Below are 27,765 nucleotides of genomic sequence, written 5' to 3'. Positions count from 1 at the left end.
TCAGGGATGAGAATACACGCTGTTATATTTACATTTTCAATTACTTTTATATTGACATGAGTACTACACATATGCATAATGAGTTTGTTCAAAAAGCCTCTAGCTTGAATACTTTTAATACCATCGGTGTAAGCACAATTTAGATGGACGGATCCGTTATGTTGACAACCTCACCCACTATAAAAGCAGTGGTGCATTTACTTTGAACATTAAATACATTTGAACAAGTGTATAACATTTTACGAGGTAAGGTCGGGGGTAGTAGTTTCTATACTCGGGTTAATGCTAGTATTCAGGTGCTCGGTTTATGCAAGCGATAGAATCTCGTGGTCAAGGAAACTAAACTATTTTTCTGATAACTGTTTTTCTTCAGATACTATTACATTACTTTAAACCTGTAGATTCACCAACATTATTTGTTGACCTGTTTTTGCGTGTTGTTATTCTCAGGTCCTTAAGAGGTATGCTTCCGCTGTGTTTGCTGCATGACTGGCCGTGGAGTCAGCATTTGATTTTAAAGAACATTATTTACTTTCGCATTTAAAACTTTTATACTGTTTAAATGTGATGACCCGGGAATTTTCGACTAAATTTAAACTTAATCTTTATATGATTTCGATACGATAAGCAAAGTATGTAATGTTGAGTCTAGAAAACATTGGAACGATGTTCATATATTCAATTGACCTTTGACTACTCCCGACGATTCACGAACTTTAATTGTAAAAATGTATACATAAATGATTGTATATGTAAATAATTATATATAATAAATTAATTATATTAATGAACTACTATATGATTTAGTTATTATGGAAGACAACTTAACATAACTAAAACTTATTATTGTGAATATATAGATTATATTGAACACAAATGATTTCAAAAAAAAAAAAATTATTTATCGAAATTAACAAAGTATTAGAGGATATGCTCTGAGATTATAATTTCAATATATATAATACATTTATTTACTGAGTATTCAAAACATAATTAAATATGTAACAGTGGAAAAAATACATATATATATATATATATATATATATATATATATATATATATATATATATATATATATATATATATATATATATATATATATATCTTGATGGATATACACAATTAATGACTTTGTACATTATAATATATAAAATAAATAGATATTAAATATTCTAAGTATGCTATTATATATATATATATATATATATATATATATATATATATATATATATATATATATATATATATATATATATATATATATATATATATCATGTAATTATTAAATATTACAAGATTAATAAATTCTAGTAATAATATATGTAAATACAAGTTAAGGTTATAGTTATTATAATATTATGATTACTTTCATTAATATTAAAATCTGTAATAATAATTAATATTTTTTTAATATATAATATATAGATATGAATTGTGATAAATATAATTTTATTTTTATATATAATATTACTATTACTAATATCGTTATTAATATTAGTAATAATATTAGTAGTATTATAATTATTATTATTATTAAAAATTAATGTTATTGTTATAAAGCTTATAGATATTATTATTATTATTATCAATAATCAATAATAGTATTGTTATTATAAATATTATTTATATTAAAAGTATTATTATTATTATTATTATTATTATTATAGTTAATATATGTACAATTATATAAAAACAGAAATATCTATATATATATACCGAATTATGTATAAAAATATATTTTAGGAATCAATCTGGAATCTGTATTATATTTAAATACGTATTATACAGATACATATAAATACAGTTATATATTTATAAAATACTGATTCATACATTTTTTAATTAAGAATCATATCTGATTATATAAAAATAAATACAGGATGTAATCAGATGTAAATTTCTATCCTCACTGTTTAATCTGTCTGATTGATTCTTGAACATGTCGACATCCAAAACACTAAATAACAGAAACATGATTTAATTCAGTTAGCAATCAATTCATTCTTTTAATTTTTTTTTAAAAATTTTGTACGTACTCAAATCATATTTGTCGACTCAATTATGGCCATAAAACAAACGATTCTCAAAGCCATTATCGACCTTCATTCAGTTCACCATCAATTATTACAATCCATTACTCCAATTTCGAATTTTAAACAGAAACAAATGAAGAACACCAAAAAAAAAAAAATTAGAACCGTACCCTGTTCTTGCTTCATTAAATCAAAACCTCAAAGTCGTATTTAATTTCAAAATTTGTAAACACAATTGTGTCAGGATTTATTTACTAAAACTATCTGCAAAATATGAAATTCCAATTCTTCAAAACAAGATTGAATTCGTGAGTCAAAGTTTGGAAAATAAAAGTCAAACTCATTGTTCTTCATGAAAATTCAAAGCCTAGTCGATGTTTTAGATTCAATTGAGGATACAGAAAGTTTTTAATAGCAATTTAGCACCTCTTTCATGTTTTGATCTTTGTCTAAAAGGTACTTGAATTTCGAAATTGAATTGGAGTTACATCGTGAATTTTTCCTTTCTGTTACAGCATTTATTTAAATTTTTATTTGTTTTGATTAATCTGATTACTCCTTAATAGTTTATGTATCCTAAAAATCTATTATGTAAACTGTCATTAAACTGAATTGGCTCCTGATCCCTGGTCGACTAAGTTTTATCAGAAGAAGAACATAAAAGAAAATAGATATAATCGATTTAAATATTTTTAGTATACAGTTTATGTCAGAAAAACGAAAATGGAATAATGGTTAAGTATGAGTTCGGGTTTTCAAGAGGTCGGGGGTTCGAGCCTCGCAAGAGGCACAATCTTTTTGGAACCCTTTCCTAAGGTAGTATTCTATTTTATCATTATTATTATTATTATTATTATTATTATTATTATTATTATTATTATTATTATTATTATTATTATTATTATTATTATTATTATTATTATTATTAGTGTGTTATTATTATTGTTATTATTAACAAAAGTATTAGTAATAATATCATTATTATTGTTAATATGATTATTAGTATGGTTAAAATTAAAACTTATTACCATAATTAACAAAATAGGTATCTTTATAATAATAATTATTATTATTAAGAATTAAGTATCATTATCAAGAGTTAATATTTTCATAACCATTATTATCAAATTATTCACTTTATTAAAAACTACTATTACTATCATTATTATGAAATTTATTATAAAAATTATCATTAATATTATCCTTTATAGAATTATTAATACTATTATTATTATTATTATTATTATTATTATTATTATTATTATTATTATTATTATTATTATTATTATTATTAAATTTAGTATTATCGTTATTATTATTGTCATCACATAAAATAGTATCTTAAAATACTACTTTAACAAATAAATGATATATATATATACAGTTGGTATCAGAGCGGTGGTCTTAGCAAACCAGGTCTGCATTAGTGTGTATAACTGATAAGTCGTTAGGATACATTAGTGAGTCTGGACTTCGACCGTGTCTGCATGTCAAAAGTTTTGCTTATCATTTCGTGTCGAAAATTACCTGCTTATCATTCTTAGTCTAGACATGTCTTACCGCAGCTAGTGCATCGATAGTGTATAGACAAAATTCATATCTTAGCGTATTTGTTGCTATAGACTTTACCTGACAGTTTCCTTAGATTCCTCCGTAACTTATGGGATTTTAGTATTATATATGCATATGTAAATTATGTATTGCAACTTATGGGTTCTACATCCTATAATCAATTTCTTATCGAAAATCCTTCATCTGATTGTACGAGATGAATCCCTCAACCAGTTAGAATTCCTCGGATTTCGATAGCTATTCCGATATGGAGTTTCACCTAAGCTCCGAAAGCAGTGTCACCAGAATGAATCAACCAATCATTCATCCCCAATTCATCTGATGGGATCGTAGTTGACTTAATCAATGGAGACGCACAGAAGGCGATCCCTTCCACTAATCGAATTCACCTCTTGATGAAGAACCTGAAGCACTTACTGGCGAACCTGTTCATAACACCATTTTCACCCTCATTTCCCGAATATCTTGCCACGACTATATCATAACTCAGATTCTAAACCTTATTCATTCACCCGTCCTTACAGACAATCATCCCGGAGTAATAAGTCAATGAACTACGCGCCCGAGTTGTAGCCTTGAAAAATATGGTGCAAGACGTACCAGCTTCAACAACATCAACGGCACCAACAGTAATACCAACATCAATACCAGTACCACCAACAACCCAAGTTCAACATCTCACACCTCAACATCTCATTATGTATCTCGAGTATAATCATCAATCTGCGAATCGTTCTACATCATTTATCTTCGTTTGACATGACGATTATGTAATCTCTAATGTTTTAGAGATTATATATTCTTGTTCTAACGGAAAATCAAATGAGTTTAATATCATATTGACTCATTAAATCCATGATTTCATCTGAAGAAAATATGTATGTATATATATTTTTTTCATAAAGACTGTAATTAAAAATTCTTTCGTACAAACTGTAAATGGTGAAAATATTTTAACGGGTAGGTAATACCCGAGGAATATTTAGATTTCACATTAATAAAGTTACACTGTACATTCTTCGAAGATGATTTAATAGTCATTTACTATCCTATTTATAACCACCAATATACGTATCCGTTCACAGCAGAATAACCCTTTTTAATTCAATTTCATATTTGGATTTTGATCTATCAAAATCCAACAAGTGGCATAATGAAGAAAACATTTGACAAAATAAAAATTGTTAGAAACAAACAAATTAACTATGAGTAATTTTGTTAAGAATCCACGCTAACTGTTCCTATCTAATTGTTCCTAGCTAACTGATTACATTTTATTTATCGCAATTTAATTATCGCAATTTACATTCTCGCAATTTTATTTATCGTCATTTAAATTCTGTTATTTACTTTACGCACTTTATTTATCGTCATTTAATTTCTGTTATTTATTTTTACGCACTTTAAATATCGGGACACGTATACAAGGTTTTGACATATCATATCGACGCATATATATATATATATATATATATATATATATATATATATATATATATATATATATATATATATATATATATATATATATATATATATATATATATATATATATTATTTGGAATAACCATAGACACTCTATATGCAGTAATGATCGAGTTCTCTATACAGGGTTGAGGTTGATTCTATAATAATATATATACTTTGAGTTGTGATCGAGTCTGAGACATGTACACGGGTCATGATACGTATTAATTATTTCGAATATTATAAATTAAACTATATATGAATTATTGGACTGTTAACTGTGGACTATCGACTGTGGACTATCAAGATTGGACAATTAAAAATGAATTAAAATATTGATTATAACATATGAAACTAAACATTTCTTCAAGTTTGCCACTTGATTTCATTTTAAACCTCATCTGTATCTTGACGATTATAATCTGCGTTCAAACATTTCATAATTCTTGAAAACACCTCAATCGAAAGGATGAACCGACCGCACTTTACCTACAGAAGAAAATATTGATGCGTATAGTTATATACCTAAAAACACTCGGAACTTGAGTAAACGTTTAATACGTAGCTGTGCTAATTCCTTTAGCGTTGTTATTACCCAAAATAACTTTACAATCACTTTTCAAGGTAGCCAATTTTGTCACAGCTCCAGCAAGTTAACTTCGACTTTTCGTTCGAAACAACCTTATTATAACCTTGATATATATGCATGCACTTTTATTGTTACTGGAGAACCTTTCATATTCCACCATAGTACCATCAGCGTTTAATCATCTAAAAACACAATTCTCCTGAAACCACCTCGGATTGATAACCGATGATTCAGATATCGTAGCATTAAATGTAGAGGAAATAGAAAAATTGTAGATAGTCTAAACGGCCAAAAGTTTGATGATAAAGAAGTGAGTGTTAGTAACGCTCGATAGAAAACTTGGTACTGAAAAACAGATTGAGCAAACCATAAAGGAGACCAAGGCCAAATCACAAGGACTAAACTTATACATTCAGAATCCTGATGATACTGTTTCTGATGAAACCTTTAGCGAATACCTTGCTTCTGACTCCAAACCCTTGCGGACAATAGTTTCTATCATCCTCTGATCTTAGATATTCCGAGATATTATCGTATCTTTCATTATAAATATCCTCGATATTTCTGAATATATTTTCATAACTAATCTTATCTGAAATCATTAATCTCTTCGTGCTATCAGTATTACATCATATAGAAACTGTTAGTTTCTATATTCTGTAAACTTTTGAGCTTAAAATATGAATGTTATTGAAGTAATGTTGGGAACTGATGCATGAGTTAGTATAATATAATGACACTTGATCAACGTGATTATATTACAGTAAGTCATGCTGAGTTTCTAATGAAACGTGATGATTCACAGACCATAACGCCATCATGTGTCATGTTACATAACTCTTTCATTCTACATAACCTCCGAACATATCAAGAAGAATATATTCTTGATAGTTCTATCTTCTGTAATTTTGATAAATTTGAAAATCAAATCGTGCTATCACGTTCCACCATGCTTAGAACATTATAATCATTTGAAACTCTATATCTACGAATTTTGATCATTGTTCGCTTGAGTTGGAGTCGGGAAGAGAAAACAAGAACATGGAGCTCCGAAAAATAAAGAAAAATATAAAGCCGATCACAAACACAGGAATTACAAACTGTGTATATCAATGTTTATCGCAACATAAAGACACGGGAGAATTAAAAACATTATAACCCCGAGGGTGAAGTAGAAGAAAACAGATTCCTCCGATGGTAATTGGAAAAGGAGAATGATTGTTGCGATAATGAGGATAAGGACAAGGATCAGAATTGGATTAAGCATTTTCATAATCTTTTGAATTTGGGGATTGTATAGAAATGGTGAGAATAAGGGAACGGAAGAGCTTAATTTATAAGGGAAATATCAGACAGAGTAATCGAGGCGGATCACCGTATTTAATTTTAGAGATCTTAATTTCCTTATTCGCCGAAGAATCAAATCTTTTAGATTTCAAAGATTTCCTTTAAATCTCTTGAATTCCGGAATTCAAACGTGACCACGTCAAAGGTTAAGACGCACCTTATTTTCTAAATTCAACCCTGACTCTGTCGAAAGTTAAGATGAATCTTTACTTTTACTATTTCAATCTTTTGTGATAGCTTCATTCGTACGCTTCGAATAACCGAATAGTTTTATCTAAATAATTCAATGATGATAAAACTCTATTTATCAACTTATATTTGTCATGAAAACATTTTTATTGTTAGCCATGACCACCTCACTCAAATTTCGGGGCGAAATTTCTTTAACGGGTAGGTACTGTGATGACCCGGGAATTTCCAACCAAATTTAAACTTAATCTTTATATGATTTCGATACGATAAGTAAAGTATGTAATGTTGAGTCTAGAGAACATTGGAACGATGTTCATATATTCAATTGACCTTTGACTACTCCCGACGATTCACGAAATTTAATTGTAAAAATGTATACATAAATGATTATATATGTAAATAATTATATATAATAAATTAATTATATTAATGAACTACTATATGATTTAGTTATTATGGAAGACAACTTAACATAACTAAAACTTATTATTGTGAATATATAGATTATATTGAACACAAATGATTTCAAAAAAAAAATAATAATAATTTATCGAAATTAACAAAGTATTAGAGGATATACTCTGAGATTATAACTTCAATATATATAATACATTTATTTACTGAGTATTCAAAACATAATTAAATATGTAACAGTGGAATAAATACATATATATATATATATATATATATATATATATATATATATATATATATATATATATATATATATATATATATATATATATATATATATATATATATGATGTTATGCGAGGTGTATATGAAATAGTTTATATTTTACTAGGAAAAACTATTAAATACGATACAATTTTACACAAGATATTTATTTATTTATAGAACGGATATACCTAAACCTTGCTACAACACTTATAGGCAGTGTACCTAATCGTACTGTAGTGTAGTTTTTAGTAAGTCCGGTTCGTTCCACAGGGAAAAATCTTTAAACAAAGCTTAACGCCATATTAGTTTAATTTATAAAAATACAAATATATATATATAAGTAATATTATTATTTTAAAGGGGGGTTTTTACCATTTAATGACCGGTTTGTCGATTTTAAAAACTTTAGTCGCAGTTAAAACCTAATGTAAAATATTAAATAAATAAAAGACTTAATTTAAAGCGTAAAGTAAATAACGATAATGAAATTGCGATAAATAAAAGTGCGATAAAATAAAATTGCGATAATTAAAAAGTACGATAATTAAAAGTGCAATTAAATACAATAACAATAAATAAAAGTGCGATAATTAGAAGTGCAATTAAATATAAAATAAAGGAAATTAAATATGAAATAAAAGAATTATGCTTATTTAAACTTCCGTAATCATGATGTTTGACGTGTTGATTTTAGTTTATTCCCATGGGTTAATTGTTCTTTGTCCTGGATTATTTAATATGTCCATACGAATTTGTCCATAATAGTCCATCAGTCATAAATATAAATAGCGAAAGCCTTCGTCAAATTATTCTTATTCCCGAAGTCAAATATTCCAACTAATTGGGGATTCGAATTGTAACAAGGTTTTAATACTTTGTTTAATGAATACACCAGGTTATCGACTGCTTGTAAACCAAGGTTTTACTACTTTGTTAACAATTACACCAATTACCCTTAAATGTAATTCACCCCTGTTTCAACAAGTCTATTAACTATTAATTCAGTTTCGTGTCCGGTAAAATGAATAATTATTGGTATTCATAGATATCCCGCCCACCGTACCCAGTCAAGCGTATGTGATTATATATAAATACGTCAAATTATAAGTTTGTATATTAAATTAACAAGGTATTGTTTAGTTAATATAAAACCCATTAATAGCCCATAGTCTAATTTTCACAAGTGTCGTTCTTTTATCCAAACCCCAATTATGGTACAAAGCCCAATTACCCAATTTTAATATTTTTAGCCCAACAACATGATTACTTCGATTTAAATAAGCATAATAATAACTTAGCTACGAGACATTAAATTAAAAAGGTTGAACATAACTTACAATGATTAAAAATAGCGTAGCGTTACACGGACAGAATTTCGACTTACACCCTTACAATATTCACTAACATACCATTATTATTAGAATTAAAAATTAAAATTAAAATTAAAATATAAATTATATATATATATATATATCGTATAATATAGATAGAGAGATTGATATTTTGGATATATAAAACGTCGAATTGCGTTGGCTTTTATAGGCAGTTTCAGAAATTGGGGCTCCGTGAGTCGCGGCCTTTTTGGAGTTCAAACTCCGCAACTCGCGGAGTTCGCCTTTACAGCTCACACAAGTTTGGATCTTCTTTGCCGACGGTTTTAATATATAAATATAATATATATATAATTTATATAATTAATTATATATTATATTATATTTATATACATAGTTAACTTGTAATTTTTAGTCCGTTGCGTCGAGCGTTAAGAGTTGACTCATGTCCCGGTTCCGGATTTTTGAACGTCCTTGCGTACAATTTAATATCTTGTACTTTGCATTTTGAATCTTGTACTCTTGTAATTTTGAGACGTTTCTTATCAATAATTGGAACCTCTTTGATTGTATTTTGTACTTTTGAGCTTTTTAGTCGTTTGCGTCTTCAATTCGTCGAATATGTCTTTTGTCTTCACATTTTATTATTTAAACGAATATCACTTGTAAATAGAACAATTGCAACTAAAAGCTTGTCTTTCTTGAGGGATAATGCTATGAAATATATGTTCGTTTTTAGCATTATCAAATATTTCCACACCTGAGCGTTGCTTGTCCTCAAGCAATATAGTCTTGAAATACTAGAATCACTTCTTTATTCTTCACACTTTGTACATCAGTGATTTCTATACGGCGGTATAAATAATGGTAGTAACGATATGGTTTACAGTCCCACATGACTATAAAAATTTAGATCCATTAAGGAAATTGGATCTTTATGAAAACATTTGATCTTTTGAAAATTAAATCTAGCTTTTACCCTAGATAAGTTTTCCGGAATAACCCTTCACCGGTGTTTGCAAATTGTTTTTGTGGGTTTAGTGGGTTTCAGATTTGAAAATTTTAGCTCAAAACTTGCGGTTTTGTGTCACCCACTTGCTAACCTTGTATTGGGAAAGCAACACGTCCAGTATACTTGCTCCGTATATTACCTTTCGGTAAACTACCGTCCGGTTGTAAAGGAAAGCGTTGAACAAGCAACTGTTAAGGCAATGTCCCCTGACATGCTTTTAATTATGATCTATAACGTGTCGGACGCAATTACTATCCTTTGTAGGAGCAATAGTAAAGCTCACCCTTATAATTTTTCTTCGGTCTGGCACAAGGTCCTGTCTTTGACCATGCTATGCAACCACCGTTCTTACGGTTGACACCCGATTTGGTCCAGGTGACCTAATGAATTCCAGGTGAATTCCTAGGATTTTACGTTCAAAGGTAATGAACGCATTGAAAATGGGTTTTTAGAAAACAAATCGGTTTGTAATTTTGATCAAAATATTTTCTCGTTCAAGCTCGAGTTTATATATCATTGAATTCCATGAGTTTGTAATTCTCAATCTTTAAGGTCAATCTCTAGGATTGAGTGATATCAGTCTTAAAAGCTGATTTTTGATCTTTAAGGAGATTATCCTTTCCGGGAATCTGATTCATTAGTCTTATCAAGCTAATTTGCACGGCGTCCTCCCCATTTTACAAGATAAATCCTTCTCATGGTTAGGATAAATCTAACCACTTGGCGACCCTGTTTTATGCTGAGGTCCGTGGATTTCCTGCTGATTTTAGAGATGACTTTTCTAGGGTTTTCGTCAACCTACAGCTGGTCTGGACGACAACTTCATGACCTAAATCAAGAAGCGCGTTTCTTTTTCGGAAGACTTTACTTCCTTTTAATGATGGAATTGATTCATCGTGTAGATCCATCTTTCTTACAGTAAATCGGGTAAAACTGTTTAGTTTAGTCCAAAACAAAAGTATTTTCAGTTATTTGTTACAGAAATATGTAACATATGTTTTAAAATAACTTGGTAAATTTTCTCACACTTGGCTTTTATTTTCCTATTTATTGTCCTCTATTCCATTTTAAATGAATTTTAACATTTTGGTTTGTTTCTCAATTTATGTCCTTTCCGAGGTAACAATAATTTCGGTGTTAACACCTAGTTTTATCGTTCATAAATATGTATAAACATGATTTTGAGTTCATTTAATTGAAAATTTTAAAAAATTTTCTAGAATTGGGTAGTCAGTATATAAGACTAGGGCTGTTCTTTATTATCAGAGAGCACTAGATTCTAATACAATTACTGCTTTACTAGTATTTCTAATGGTAACCAAGTGTATAAAGTAAAAATTTTAAAATCCGAAAGAATTTAACCCCTTCCCACACTTAAGATCTTGCAATGCCCTCATTTGCAAGAAATCTGTAACAATTTAAATTATTGAGGGTGATTAGCGTAGAAAAATGATTAAATTTTACCAAAGTTTCCAAACATATTGGCGTTTGTTTGCTGAATGATAAATGGTGCATATCATTTGTTCATTCCATCTTGTTGTTATTTCACATATATTTTGCATCTTATCGTCAAAATTAGTTGCTTTTGCTGAACTTAATGCCAGTCTTTGAAAATGCGTTGTTTTACCCTGTTGTGTACATAAGATAAACTGCAAACATATATACATATTTTTGAAGTTTGGTATATTACCCCACATTCAAAAATTATTAAAATCTAATAATAAAAGTTAAAAAATTATAAAAACTATTACAATATTAACATAAGTGTTAAATGTAGTAACATTACAAAAATAAATATAACTAAATAAACTAGGATTGATACTGATACCAGTAGGGGTTCCATGCATAACCGTATGTGTTATAAAATGCTTCAGCTGGGTTATAAGTAGGATATGGTGGTTGGATCTCTATAGACCAGGGAGGAAATACGGGCGTTGGAGTAGGAATATAGTTTCTACCTATATGTTGGCAATGAGCTATGATTTGGTTTTGATGAACTTGCCAATCTTCAAATGCTCGATGTCTAGCATTTTCATACTCTTGTGAAGCTATAAACCTTTGCATTTCTGTCATTTCATTTCCCCCTCCCACATTACCTGGCTGGTGATTTCTCTCAACCTGTGGATGTCTTCCATTATATCTTACTGCGGCGTTATTTCGCCTCTTCAAAACCTTAGCACATGATATACATTTAAACCAATTGTATCGTGGGGTTCTGGTTCTTCGATTAATAATCCCCCCGACTTATATCCACATCGAGATACTCAGCCATTAATGTAATAAATATACCACCTCCTATTATACTGTGCGGTCTCATCCCCCTAACCATAGCTGATAAATAATAACCCACACAATAAGGTATACTTACAGTGCTTTGTGGGTCTCGAATACACATGTGGTAAAATAAATCTTGCTCATTTACCTTTTCCTTATTTTTACCTCACTGTGTAATCGAGTTCGCTAGAAACCTGTGAATTACTCTTAATTCAGCTCTATCAATATCAAGATAAGAGTAATTTCCCCCTTTAAATCGATGATGGCTAGTCATTTGACTCCATACACCATGCGTATCAAAATTTTTATTCAATCTTCCTACCATTTAATATTAAACCTCGACAATCGGCAGATGCTAGCTCCTCAGGCGTATATATACGTAAGGCCTGAGCCATGTCTAGTAGAGACATGTTGCGCATCGAACCTCCTAACAAAAATCTAATAAAAGCTCGATCGGTTAAACTAGCTACCCGATCATTTATTTCTATACTACACAATAATTCTTCACACCATACTTTATATACAGGTCTACGCATGTTGAATAATCGTACCCAATCGTTAAAAGTAGAATTACCATACCTCTGTGTAAGTAATTCTCTAATTGGCTTGGCCAATTCTACAGCTTCTAACGGTTCCCATTCTATGATCCTAGGTACTTCAACAGCTTTAGAATGAAGAGTGTGCAAGCTCTTTTGGTATTTTGGATAATCTATCCAACGTCTGTCTAACTCAAGTTCGGGTGCAAATCTTCCACGTGCATATTTGAAAATGTCATAACTGGATGAGGTATATCTTGTTTGTAATAGCTATCAACATCCTGTTGTTCCGCATTCTCAGGAGGAGCAATGCGAGCTTGGGATGAAGATTCACCCCTTTCAGTCTGCAAAACTCATCAAACAAAATTTTTGTGCATCCAAATATGCATTAGTTTCAGCAAGATCATCAATCAAAATAATTACAATGACATGTTCAATTTATATCAAACTTATGCTTATTTTCATATTTTTATCAAATCTACACTTTTTCAAATAAGCATATACGAAAATGTTCGCCAAGTTCATAAGCATTCAACTCAAATAACATGTCAAAATAATCATTATTAGTAACTAAACAAGTTTCAAATGGCATTATCTCTCAAAAATCAAGTTCATGAATTTTAGACTTGAAAAAGTCCACTTTAATTCTCAAAAATCATGTTTAGGCTCAAGGTTTGGATCATTTAATTACCTAAACATGTTACACTACTTAATTTAGCAATAATTCATGAAAAAAATTGGCCATAAACTGTTTATATCAAAAAGCCCCAAATTGCTCAAGAACACAAACCCTAGATTACTCAAAATTTGAAATTTAAGGCTTTTAATCATGTTAAATAGCATCAATCTAGGTTATACAAGCATAATACATAAGCAATTTAAGCATAATTACACTAAAAAGCATCAAAATCTAATTGGGTATAAAATTGCTCAAGAACACTAATTTTCAGATTAAAGGGTGTTTTGATGTAGAAATTTACCATTTTCCTTGAGTAATTCCTTGATAGCATCCTTCTCAACATGATTTTGTGAAAGATTTGATGAAAAATGGTGAAAAATACGAATTTGTGTGTGTTTTTTCGGGTTTTTTTTCGCAGTTTTGTGGGTGTTTATGTGTTGGGGACTGTCTGATCTGCGTTTTATTTTTTTCCTGGAATTTTGATTCTCCGCGACTTGCGGTGTTTACCCATTACAAACTCCGCGAGTTGCGGTGTTTGTATTTTTATTTTTTTTCTAAATCTTTAACTTATAAAACAAATATAAATTAATTTTAAAAATTTGTTTCCCTTGTTATTTAGGACGAGGTCGTTTCGGAACGTTGTCCTAGTCCGTCCCTCGACAAAATTTTAAAATTTGTCTTTTTCAAGTGATTGTTTTAAAAGCAAAGATTTTTTGGGTTTTTTTTAATGTTTTTGGCATACTTTAATTCAATAAGATTAAAAATAATGATAATAAAAGTTCTCGTCCCTCCCTCGGGTAAAGCAATTTCGGTTCAACGACCTAGTCTTTAACTCAAGACGGATTTTAAAAATTATATTTTTAACTTAGCGAAATAAAGTAAATTTTTGTTTTTAAATTCACACCAAACTTAAATTTAAAATGCATAAAATTAAAAATTCATATTTTAAAAATTAAAAATTCACACCAAACTTATATTATATTTTTGTTTTTATACATACAAAATTATATTAAAAATATCAATTTTTTCAAATATTTACAATTTTAAATATATTAATTTAAAAAGTTTACAATATTATTTTAATTTTTATATATTAATTTTAAAACATGGTAAAAATAAAAAAAAAAAAATCTTTTTGGCTTTTATCCCACTTTAATCAATCAAATATTATCAAAAATATACGCCCCTCTTTTCGGTAAAGTAATTTCGATTCCATGACCTAATTTAACTCATGACGAATTTTTGAAATATTTTGTGTTGATTGATTAAAGATATTTATACCTTAAGAATAAACGTTAAATTTCGCAGTGATGTAATAAATTTTTGTATGATATCAATAATTTCGGTCGCAAGACCTAATTTTATCGAATACCAATTTAATACTTTATAGCGAACAAATTAGCGTTTATTATCAAAAGGTTAAAAATAAAAATAAAAAAAAACTGTACAAACTTACCTGTGAAATATATTTCTTAGTGATATGCTCTAGCCCACTCATAAGATAGTCGGACTAATTGATTTTCCATGGCTACATAGGCGTAACCTCGAGCATTCAGTGTTTTTTCTTCTAAACATATGAACGGTTCATCTCTGCATAAAGTAACAAATTCGGTGTTTGAATAGGTTTGATTATTTGAACATTTACCTTCGTGTGACCATTTTCCACATTTGTGACATTTTTCAAGGTGTCGTGCTCTTCTTTTTGCTGCGGATTTTGATTTTCCTTTACCAAATTGTAACTTATTATCTTCGCATCTGGATTCTTTTCTTACTCTGTCCAATTTACCTCTGATTAATGATACTATTTCACTCGAAAGTGTGTCATTATTACGTTTAGTGATCAAAGCGTGTAGCATTAGACCATGGTTTAGTTCACAGGAAGTCTTCATTTCGTAAAAACCTAAAAAAATAAAAATTCAGAATGGGGGGAGAAGACTAGTTCTTTAGGGTCTGCTAGGAAAAGACCATTCGGGTTCCAATTTCGAGAACTACACGAAAACAGAAAATCTAACTCTAACAGAAATACATAAACCTCCCTACACTTAGTTGAAATTGTGATTAACATTATTTTCAATTGAATCATCAACAACTTGTATATCTTTGAGTTTTACTTCAATCCATTTGTTGATTTCCTCCGTAACTTTCACAAATTCAACTAACATCTCCTTTTCTTTTGGCGATAAATTGAATACTAATCGGTTACATAACTTAAAGTTTCCTTTAATCTTAGCATCGTGAATCCGTTTATAAAGTTTTTTTGTTGAACTGTTAAAAATGGGTTCATCTAATTTCGTATCATCAACGGAATTCTTTGTGATTGGATCATCATTAAGTGTTTCTTCATCTTCCCTACACTTATGCGTTTTTATTGGTCTATCATTTTTGGTTGGCGGAGATCTAAACTTTCAGTTCACAAAGGTGATCGATGTATCACCATCCCTAAGTGTCATTCTACCTTCTCTTACATCAATGAATGCCTCGGTGGTTGCTAAAAATGGGCGACCTAGAATTAGAGGAATATCAAGGTTTTCCTCCATATTAATCACTATGAAGTTTGCAACAAAGGTCAAACTTCCCACGTTAACAAGTAAATTATTTGCTATTCCAACCGGGTGTTTAATGGTTTGGTCAAATGATTGAACACCTATTTTAGTTGGTTTTAATTTACCCATGCCTAATCTTTTGTATAAGGAAAGAGGCATAATATTTGCACTTGCTCCTAAATCTGCGAGTCCATCATATACAGCACCATCATTAAGCAAGCAAGAAATGATAAATTCACCCGGGTCTCCTGCTTTAGTAAGTCGAGTTGGTTTGTAAACCTTTTTCGGGTGTTCTTTTCTTGGTTCTTTCACTTCTATTTGAACTTCTTGTTCACATTTTTCTTCGTTTCTTGGAATGGGAGGTTTGTATAAGAATTTTTCTTCATCACTCAAATTTGACTCCTCCCTATATTCCAATTTTGATTTTTCATATGTTGTTGATAACATATTTATGTTTTCATTTTGAAGGTTTTCTTGGGTGGTGAAATTATGATTAACTTCATTGTCAACTTCCATCGGTCCATGTATGTAATGTTTAACTCTGTGACCATTAACTTTAAATTCAATCCCATTTGAATTTATTAATTCTACTGTTCCGTATGGGAAAACTCTTTTGACTATGAAAGGTCCAGACCATCTTGATTTCAATTTTCCAGGAAATAGCTTGAATCGTGAATTGAAAAGAAGAACTCTGTCTCCTTCTTTGAATTCTTTTGAACTTCTGATTCTTTTATCATGCCATTTCTTCGTTCTTTCCTTATAGATTAAGGAATTTTCATATGCTTCATGTCGTAATTCTTCTAATTCGTTTAATTGACTTAACCGTAGACGTCCGACTTCATGTAAATCAAGAGTACATGTCTTCAAAGCCCAAAATGCTTTGTGTTCAATTTCTACTGGAAGATGACATGCTTTTCCGTAAACGAGTCTAAAAGGTGTGGTTCCAATTGGAGTTTTGTAGGCTGTTCTAAAAGCCCAGAGTGCATCCTCCAATTTTATGAACCATTCCTTCGGATTTGATCCTACAGTTTTCTCTAGAATACGTTTTAAAGCTCGGTTGGTATTTTCAACTTGTCCACTTGTTTGTGGATGATATGCGGTGGAGATTTTATGAGTTACTCCATATCTTGTGAGAACTTTCTCAAGTTGATTATTACAGAAATGAGTACCCCGATCACTTATTAAAGCTTTCGGTGTTCCAAACCTTGCAAAAAGACGTTTTAAAAAGTTGACTACAACTCGTGCATCATTAGTTAGGAGAGCTTGTGCTTCCGCCCATTTAGATACATAATCAATGGCAACGAGAATATAGAGATTATTATGAGATTTTGGAAATGGACCCATAAAGTCAATACCCCAAATGTCAAATACTTCACATACTTGAATGACATTTTGTGGCATTTCATCACGTTGACTTATTTTTCCGGCCCTTTGACAAGCATCACAGGATTTGCAAAGAAGGTGTGCGTCTTTGTAAATTGTAGGCCAATAGAATCCAGCATCATAAACTTTTCTTGCTGTGAGTTGAGGCTCATAATGCCCTCCTGTTGGTCCTGTGTGACAATGGTTTAAGATTTTACTAGCTTCATCTCCGAATACACATCGGCGTATTATTCCATCTGGGCAACTTTTAAACAGATGTGGATCTTCCCAGAAATAGTGTTTTATATCATTAAAGAATTTCTTTCGTTTTTGGTACGATAATCTTTTTTCAAGGAATCCACATACTAAGTAGTTTGCATAGTCTGCAAACCATGGTATTTCATTATAATCTATCTTCAATAGATATTCATCAGGAAAGTTGTCTTGTATGGCCGATTCATTTAGAACTTCTAATTCGGGATTTTCAAGACGAGAAAGATGATCAGCGGCGAGATTTTCTGCTCCTCTTTTATCTCGGATTTCAATATCAAACTCTTGTAAGAGTAAGATCCAACGGATTAATCGTGGTTTAGCATCTTGTTTCAAAAATAGGTATCTAAGAGCAGAATGGTCGGTATAGACCACCGTTTTAGCTAGAACGAGATATGATCGAAATTTGTCAAAAGCAAAGACAATAGCAAGGAGTTCTTTTTCAGTAGTTGTATAATTCGTTTGTGCTCCTTGTAACGTCTTACTAGCATAATATATAGGTTGAAATCGTTTCTCAATCCTTTGTCCTAAAACGGCTCCCATTGCAAAATCACTTGCATCACACATAAGTTCAAAAGGTAGATTCCAATTTGGTGTTATCATGATCGGCGCATTAGTGAGTTTCTCTTTATGAATATTAAAAGATTTGATACATTCATCTGAAAAGATGAATGGAGCATCCTTTTCTAGGAGTTTATTCATAGGATTGGCAATTTTAGAAAAATCTCTTATAAAACGTCGGTAAAAACCGGCGTGCCCTAGAAAACTCCTAACTCCTCTAACATTGGTGGGATGTGGAAGTTTAGCAATTACATCTACTTTAGCTCTATCCACTTCAATTCCTTCCTTTGAAATTTTATGTCCAAGAACGATGCCTTCTTTAACCATGAAATGGCATTTCTCCCAATTAAGAAACAGATTTGATTGTTCGCATCTAATAAGCATTCGTTCAAGATTAACTAAACATGATTCAAATGTATCACCGAAGACTGAAAAGTCATCCATGAAAACTTCCATGCATTCTTCTATCATGTCGTGAAAAATCGCCATCATGCACCTTTGAAAGGTTGCAGGGGCGTTGCAAAGTCCAAATGGCATGCGTTTGTATGAAAACGTACCATAAGGGCACGTGAATGTGGTTTTCTCTTGATCTTCGGGTGCTATTGGAATTTGAAAATATCCGGAAAAACCATTAAGAAAACAATAGTAACTATTTCCGGCTAATCTTTCCAACATTTGATCAATGAAAGGTAAGGGAAAGTGATCTCTTCTGGTGGCGTCATTTAATTTTCTATAATCAATACACACACGCCATCCTGTTACAGTCCTAGTAGGAATAAGCTCATTTTTCTCATTTGTAATGACAGTCATGCCACCCTTCTTAGGCACGCATTGAACTGGGCTTACCCATGTACTATCAGAAATTGGATAAATTAAACCTGTATCAAGCAGTTTAATAATTTCTTTTTTAACAACATCTTGCATATTCAGATTTAGTCTTCGTTGGCGTTGCACATACGTTTTATGACCTTCTTCCATAAGGATTTTATGTGTGCAATACGAAGGACTTATTCCTTTTATATCATGAATCTTCCATGCAATGGCTGGTTTATGAGCTTTCAACACAGAAATGAGTTGAGATTTCTCATTTTCAGTAAGAGAAGACGATATTATTACAGGTAATTCAGATTCACCATGTAAATAAGCGTATTCCAAATGGTTTGGAAGTGGCTTTAACTCTAATGTTGGTGGTTCTTATATCGATGATTTATATCGATATCTGTCTTCTTCTTTTAGCATTTGAATTTCTTCTGTTGTTGGTTCATATCCATTAGCAATTAGTGTAGCTAACATTTCAGTTTCATCAATTGGTTCAGTTCCTTCTCCTAAAGAACATTCTCCTGTTCCTTATAATTCTGGAAATTCTTCTAACAATTCTGCATGTGAATCTATAGTTTGAATATAATAACATGTATCATCTGCAGATTGCGGTTGTTGCATTGCTCTATCAACTGAAAAGGTAACACTCTCATCCTCTATACTTAGGGTCAGTTTCTTACCGAACACGTCTATCATTGCTTTAGCCGTGTTTAAGAATGATCTTCCTAATATGAGAGGAACTTGAGAATCTTCTTCCATGTCTAGAACAACAAAATCTACTGGAAATACTAAAGTACCAACTTTAACTAGCATGTTCTCCATTATCCCTCTAGGATATTTTATTGATCGATCGGCTAGTTGTATGCTTATTCTTGTTGGTTTCAATTCTCCAAGGTCTAGTTTAGCGTATAATGAATACGGCATTAAATTTATACTAGCACCTAAGTCTGCCAATGCTTCTATTGAACTAAGACTACCCAGAAAACATGGAATTGTGAAACATCCTGGATCAGATAATTTTTCTGGTATCTTATTCAACAGCACTGCTGAACAATTAGCATTCATAGTAACAGCCGAGAGTTCTTCCATTTTTTTTCTATTTGAGATTAGATCTTTCAGAAATTTAGCATATCTAGGCATTCCTGAAATCACATCAATGAAAGGAAGATTTACATTTATCTGTTTAAACATATCCAAGAATTTGGATTGCTCGGCTTCAAGTTTCTCTTTTTTCATTTTACTCGGGTAAGGAAGTGGTGGTTGGTATGGTTTAACATAAGGTTTAGCTTTAACTGTGTTATCTTCATTAACCATTTCAACTACCGGTTCTGTTTCCTTATCTTGCTCAGGTTGTGGTTCTTGTGGAGTAGGAATAACGTCCTCAGAAATTACAGGTATTTCAGGTGGTTTAAGTGTTGTACCACTTCTTGTGGTAATGGCTTTAGCTGTTTCATTCCGGGGGTTAGCATTTGTATCACTAGGTAAACTTCCCGGTTTTCTTTCACCTATTAACCTTGCTAGGTTACTTACTTCTTGTTCCAAATTTTGAATAGAAGCTTGTTGATTTCTAAATGCTTGAGCATTTTGTTCATTCGTTTATTTTTGAGATGTGAAAAACTGTGTTTGAGTTTCAACTAGCTTTGTCATCATATCTTCTAAATTCGGCTTTTTATCATCGGTTTGTGGTGGTTTGTTTTGAAAATCAGGTCTTTGCTGGTTGTAAGTATTGTTGGATACCTGTTGATTGCTAGGACCTTGTTAATTGTTGTATGGAATATTTCGGTTATAGTTCTGGTTTTGATTGTAATTCGGTCTAGGCGGTTGATAATTATTCTGATAATTATTTCCAGGCCTTTGGTTTATGTATGAAATATTCTCTCTTTGTTCCATTGTTAGTTCAATACTGAGACAATCTTTTGTCAAATGTGGTCCTCCACACTGCTCACAACTAATTCGTATTGAGTGAATATCTTTAGTCATCTTTTCCATTCGTCTCTCGACAGCATCTATCTTTGCTGAAATGGAATCTAAGTCATGGCTAGAATCGGCTCTAGCTGCTTTAGATGATCTAACGATATCTTTTTCTTGGTGCCACTCATGTGAGTGGGAAGCAGTGTTATCAATAATTTTGTAAGCGTCAGTTTCTGTTTTCTTCATAATGGAACCACCAGCTGCTATATCTATGTCTTTCCTTGTAGTGATGTCGCATCCTTGGTAGAATATTTGTACTATTTGACAGGTGTCTAAACCATGTTACGGACATCCTCTCAATAACTTTCCAAATCTTGTCCATGCCTTATATAGAGTTTCATTTGGTTTCTGTGTGAACGTAACAATTTCTCCTTGAAGTCTTACGGCTTTAGATGCCGGAAAGAATTGTTTAAGAAATTTTTCAAAGAAAATGTCCCATGTATCAATCGCCCCTTCAGGTAACGATTCCAACCAATCTTTGGCTTCTCCCTTTAAAGTCCAGGGAAATAACATGAGATATATCTGTTCATCCTCAACTTCTCGGATTTTAAATAGTGTGCAGATCCTATTAAAGGTACGAAGATGTTCATTTGGATCTTCCTTCGGCACACCACTAAATTGGCATTGATTAGTTACCATGTGTAGAATTTGTCCTTTGATTTCATAATCTGGCGCATTAATGTCAGGATGAGTAATTGCGTGACCTTGGCCAGTGCGTTTAGCTCGCATTCGGTCTTCCATACTTAAAGGTTCCAGATTCTCCATAATTGAATTTGTTGAATCTGAATCACTAGAGGATTCTGATTTAATGGTTCGTTCCTCAACAATATCTGTTTGAATGATTGGTGGTTCCGGAGGAAAAATTAATGGTTCAGGATCTATGAATCGTCCCTGAATATTCTCCGGATTCTCAATTGTGAGGTCGGGTTCAAAAAATGGATTATCGGAAATTTGAATTGGAGTACTTGGTCGACTGGATGACGATTCTAAAGAAAAATCAACGGCGGTAATATTAGCTAGATGTCTTGATCGAGTTACAGGTGGTGAACGTACAAAAGGTGGTGAACGTCTTGCTCGGTGCATTCACTGAATATCCTATTAGTTTTTAAAAGGAAAGAAAAATTATATAAGTTATCCAATTAATAGACTTTTCTGATTTTGCCCACGTTTCGAATAGCCAAAAGATGCAGCAGAGGGGCAGGATTCGTTTGGTCTCAATATAATTGAGTACTGTTTGGCTCCAATAACCCGGTCCACGTACAAATCCAACTATTACTACGAACCAGAAAATTTTGATGTCTATCAATTTAACCACTTAAAATAAATTTTCGTAATTTTAAGAAATTTTAGATAAGAAGTAGAATAAAAATCTATGTCCTAAAACTAGAATGGCGAGAAATAAGAAAGAAAAAGAGCACGTTGAAAAAGGTCGAAAAAGAAAAGGGTTGAAAAATAAAAGGCGTCGAAAAATAAGAAAGAAAAAGAGTGACTATGAAACTTTAAAATACTCGACTAACCCAACCTTATTACTATCACTAACTTAAAATTAAAATTGCAAATTGAGATTACTAATTGGAGTGATAATTGATACTGATGTTGTAGCGTGAGGGTACGAAATAGTATTATTTTTACTAGGAAATACTACAAAATATGACACAAGTTTTATTAATTTACGGATGGGATATACCTAAACCTTACTACAACACTATAGGCAGTGTACCTAATCGTAGAGTAGTGTAGTTTTTAGTAAGTCCGGTTCGTTCCACAGGGAGCTAGTGATTACGTACTATATTTTTATAAAACTATATTTATATAAATAAATATATATATAAGTAGTAATATTATTATAAAAGGGGGGTTTTTACCGTTTAATGACCGGTTTGTCGATTTTATATTTTTAAGCGTAAAGATAAATGACAATAATTAAAGTGCGTAAAATAAATAAATGACGATAAATAAAATAACAATAAATAAAATTGCGATAGAATATGAAATAAAAGGATTATGCTTATTTAAACTTCCGTAATCATGATGTTTGACGTTTTGATTTTAATTAATTGTTACTCGGGTTAATTGTCCTTTGTCATGGTTTATTTGATACCTATCTGGTTTTTATCCATAATAGTCCATCGGTCATAAATATAAAGTGCGAGTGTCCTCGTCAAATTACCCTTATACCCGAAGTCAAATATTCCAACTAATTAAGGATTTAAACTGTGACGCAGTTATCACTTCTGTCAACAATTACACCAGTTATCACTGTATGTAATCTACCCCTGTTTTGATTAGATATGAATATTAATTTACCCACTTGATCAGTTTGAATAATCAATTACCCAACCCGAATAATTAATTAAATGATTATAATAGATTCCATATGAACGTCACTAAATAGGACAACCATAATCATTATTAATTATTAGGATAATTAATTTGAAGATAGGTTCGACAGACTCCAATGAGTTGTCACTCAATTAGACAATACCCCCCATCTATTAATAGTCAATAGTCCAATTTCCACAAGTGTCGGTCTTTTGCCCAAACCTTAATTATGGTACAAAACCCAATTACCCAATTTTAGTAATTAGCCCAACATCATGATTACTTCGTTTTAAATAAGCATAATAATAACTTAGCTACGAGACATTAATATAAAAAGGTTGAACATAACTTACAATGATTAAAAATAGCGTAGCGTTACACGGACAGAATTTCGACTTACACACTCAAACGATCTCTATCATAAATCTTATTATTATCATAATTTAAAATTAAAATTAAGATTATTGTTATATCTTATTACATTAACATTATGATAGAGATTTTTAGATATTGATATTGATAATAGATTTTTAGGATAGAAAAAGGGATGATTTTTAAATTGATCGATAATCATCGCCTTTTATAGGCAAAATATGAAATTGAATTTTCATTTACTACCCCTGAACTATGCTAAATTAACAACTTTTTATTATTTAATATTATTCTTATTATGAATTATTTAAAATATTATATTTTATTCTTGTGCATAGTTGACTCGTAATTTTTACACTGTTGCGTCGAGCGTTGAGAGTTGACTCATGTCCCGGTTCTGGATTTTCGAACGTCCTTGCGTACTATTTTATATCGTGTACTTTGCGTTTTGTAACTTGTACTCGTGTCATTTTTAGACGTTCTTCATCAATAATTTGAACCTTTTTAATTGTATCTTGTACTTTTGAGCTTTTTGGACCTTTTTGTCTTCAATTTATCGAATCTGCCTTTTGTCTTCGCACTTATTTAATATAAACGAATATCACTTGAAAATGGAACAATTGCAACTAAAATCTTGTCTTTCTTGGGGGATAATGCTATGAAATATATGTTCCTTTTTAGCCTTATCAGATACATAGGTAAAAGGTGTCGAAAAAAAATAAAAATAAGAAAGTAGCGCGTTGAAACTTAAAAAGGAACTAAAAACTAAAAACTAAAAGTTGCGTCTAAAAATATTAAAGCTTAAAAGAAATACTATATCCCAAATGGCAATATCTTAAAAAGGTACTAAAATATAAAAAGGCGTCGCAAAATTCTAAAGCACCTAAATCTTAGTCTAAAGAAAAAGCACTTAAAGGATTTTACGGCAAAGCCTAAAAATCTAGAAGTAAAAATAACTATGGAAAAAACTATATCTTAAAAGTAAATACGAGCGAAAAATATAAATTATTACGCTAAAACAAATAAAAAGGGACAAAATATAAAAATACACTAAAAGTTGTAAAAATGTACAATTTTTATAAAAATATTATTTTTATATTATTTATTTATTAAAACTATTAATTTTACAATTTAATTAAACTAATTAAACTAAATAATATAAAATAATTAAAAATAAACTAAATTAATTAATTAACAAAACCTAATTAGGGTTTTTATAATAATAATAATAATAATAAACTCCGTATTAAATGCTGATTAGGGTTCTGTCAGGCGCGTCAGGGTAAACTCCGCGAGTTGCGGTTCCACCTAGCAACAAACTCCGCGAGTCACGGGATTTAAAATTTCAGATAAGGTGCTTTCGTTTGACAGGTTTCGGTTTTTAATATTTATATTTTTTTATTTTTCTGTTTTTAATATTTATATAAAATATTTATAAAAACTAAATAAAACTTATATTTTTTTAAAAAAATAAGATACTTTATAATTTTATAAAAATCTTAAAAATAGATTTATATATATATTTTTTTCGTTTGGTTTTTAATTTTTTATGTTTTAAATAAAAACAAAATATTTAAATAAAACTTATATTTTTATAAAATAAAAATAAAGAAACTTTATAAAACTTAAATATTTAACAAACTCTTAAAAATATATAAATTTTTTGTTTTTCTTTTTATATTTTTGAATTTTTAAAATGTATTTTTAAGAAAGCGTATTTTTTTTTATAAAAGTAAACTAAAAATAAAAATCTTTTTTTTATATAGTGTTGCGCTTCCAGCTTTTAAGCTAGATTTCGATCCCCGGCAGCGGCGCTAAAAATACTTGATAGTTAAAGCTAAGGGGTATAAAATACTATTAAATTTTACAAGGAAATACTATTAAATACGATACAATTTTACACAAGATATTTATTTATTTATAGAATGAATATACCTAAACCTTGCTACAACACTTATAGGCAGTGTACCTAATCGTACAGTAGTGTAGTTTTTAGTAAGTCCGGTTCGTTCCACAGAGAAAAATCTTTAAACAAAGCTTAACGCTATATTAGTTTAATTTATAAAAATACAAATATATATATACGTAATATTATTATTTTAAAGGGGGGTTTTTACCGTTTAATGACCGGTTTGTCAATTTTAAAAACTTTAGTCGCAGTTAAAACCTAATCTAAAATATTAAATAAATAAAAGACTTAATTTAAAGCGTAAAGTAAATAACGATAATGAAATTGCGATAAATAAAAGTGCGATAAAATAAAATTGCGATAATTAAAAAGTACGATAATTAAAAGTGCAATTAAATACAATAACAATAAATAAAAGTGCGATAATTAGAAGTGCAATTAAATATAAAATAAAGGAAATTAAATATGAAATAAAAGAATTATGCTTATTTAAACTTCCGTAATCATGATGTTTGACGTGTTGATTTTAGTTTATTCCCATGGGTTAATTGTTCTTTGTCCTGGATTATTTAATATGTCCATACGGATTTATCCATAATAGTCCATCAGTCATAAATATAAAGAGCGAAAGCCTTCGTCAAATTATTCTTATTCCCGAAGTCAAATATTCCAACTAATTGGGGATTTGAATTGTAACAAGGTTTTAATACTTTGTTTAATGAATACACTAGGTTATCGACTGCGTGTAAACCAAGGTTTTACTACTTTATTAACAATTACACCAATTACTCTTGAATGTAATTCACCCCTGTTTCAACAAGTCTATTAACTATTAATCCAGTTCCGTGTCCGGTAAAATGAATAATTATTGGTATTTATAGATATCCCGCCCACCGTACCCAGTCAAGCGTATGTGGTTATATATAAATACGTCAAATTATAAGTTTGTATGTTAAATTAACAAGGTATTGTTTAGTTAATATAAAACCCATTAATAGCCCATAGTCTAATTTCCACAAGTGTCGTTCTTTTATCCAAACCCCAATTATGGTACAAAGCCCAATTACCCAATTTTAATATTTTTAGCCCAACATCATGATTACTTTGATTTAAATAAGCATAAAAATAACTTAGCTACGAGACATTAAATTAAAAAGGTTGAACATAACTTACAATGATTAAAAATAGCGTAGCGTTACACGGACAGAATTTCGACTTACACCCTTACAATATTCGCTAACATACCCTTATTATTAGAATTAAAAATTAAAATTAAAATTAAAATATTAATTATATATATATATATCGTATAATATAGATAGAGAGATTGATATTTTGGATATATAAAACGTCGAATTGCGTTGGCTTTTATAGGCAGTTTCAGAAATTGGGGCTCCGCGAGTCGCGGCCTTTTTGGACTTCAAACTCCGCAACTCGCGGAGTTCGCCTTTACAGCTCACACAAGTTTGGATCTTCTTCGCCGACGGTTTTAATATATAAATATAATATATATATAATTTATATAATTAATTATATATTATATTATATTTATATACATAGTTAACTTGTAATTTTTAGTCCGTTACGTCGAGCGTTGAGAGTTGACTCATGTCCCGGTTCCGGATTTTCGAACGTCCTTGCGTATAATTTAATATCTTGTACTTTGCGTTTTGAATATTGTACTCTTGTAATTTTGAGACGTTTCTTATCAATAATTGGAACCTCTTTGATTGTATTTTGTACTTTTGAGCTTTTTGGTCGTTTGCGTCTTCAATTCTTCGAATCTGTCTTTTGTCTTCACCTTTTATTATTTAAACGAATATCACTTGTAAATAGAACAATTGCAACTAAAAGCTTGTCTTTCTTGAGGGATAATGCTATGAAATATATGTTCGTTTTTAGCATTATCAATATATATATATA

This window comes from Rutidosis leptorrhynchoides, chromosome 1 (assembly GCF_046630445.1).
Source record: "Rutidosis leptorrhynchoides isolate AG116_Rl617_1_P2 chromosome 1, CSIRO_AGI_Rlap_v1, whole genome shotgun sequence".
In the NCBI taxonomy this organism is placed as follows: domain Eukaryota; kingdom Viridiplantae; phylum Streptophyta; class Magnoliopsida; order Asterales; family Asteraceae; genus Rutidosis; species Rutidosis leptorrhynchoides.
Note: the sequence above shows the minus strand (reverse complement) of the source record.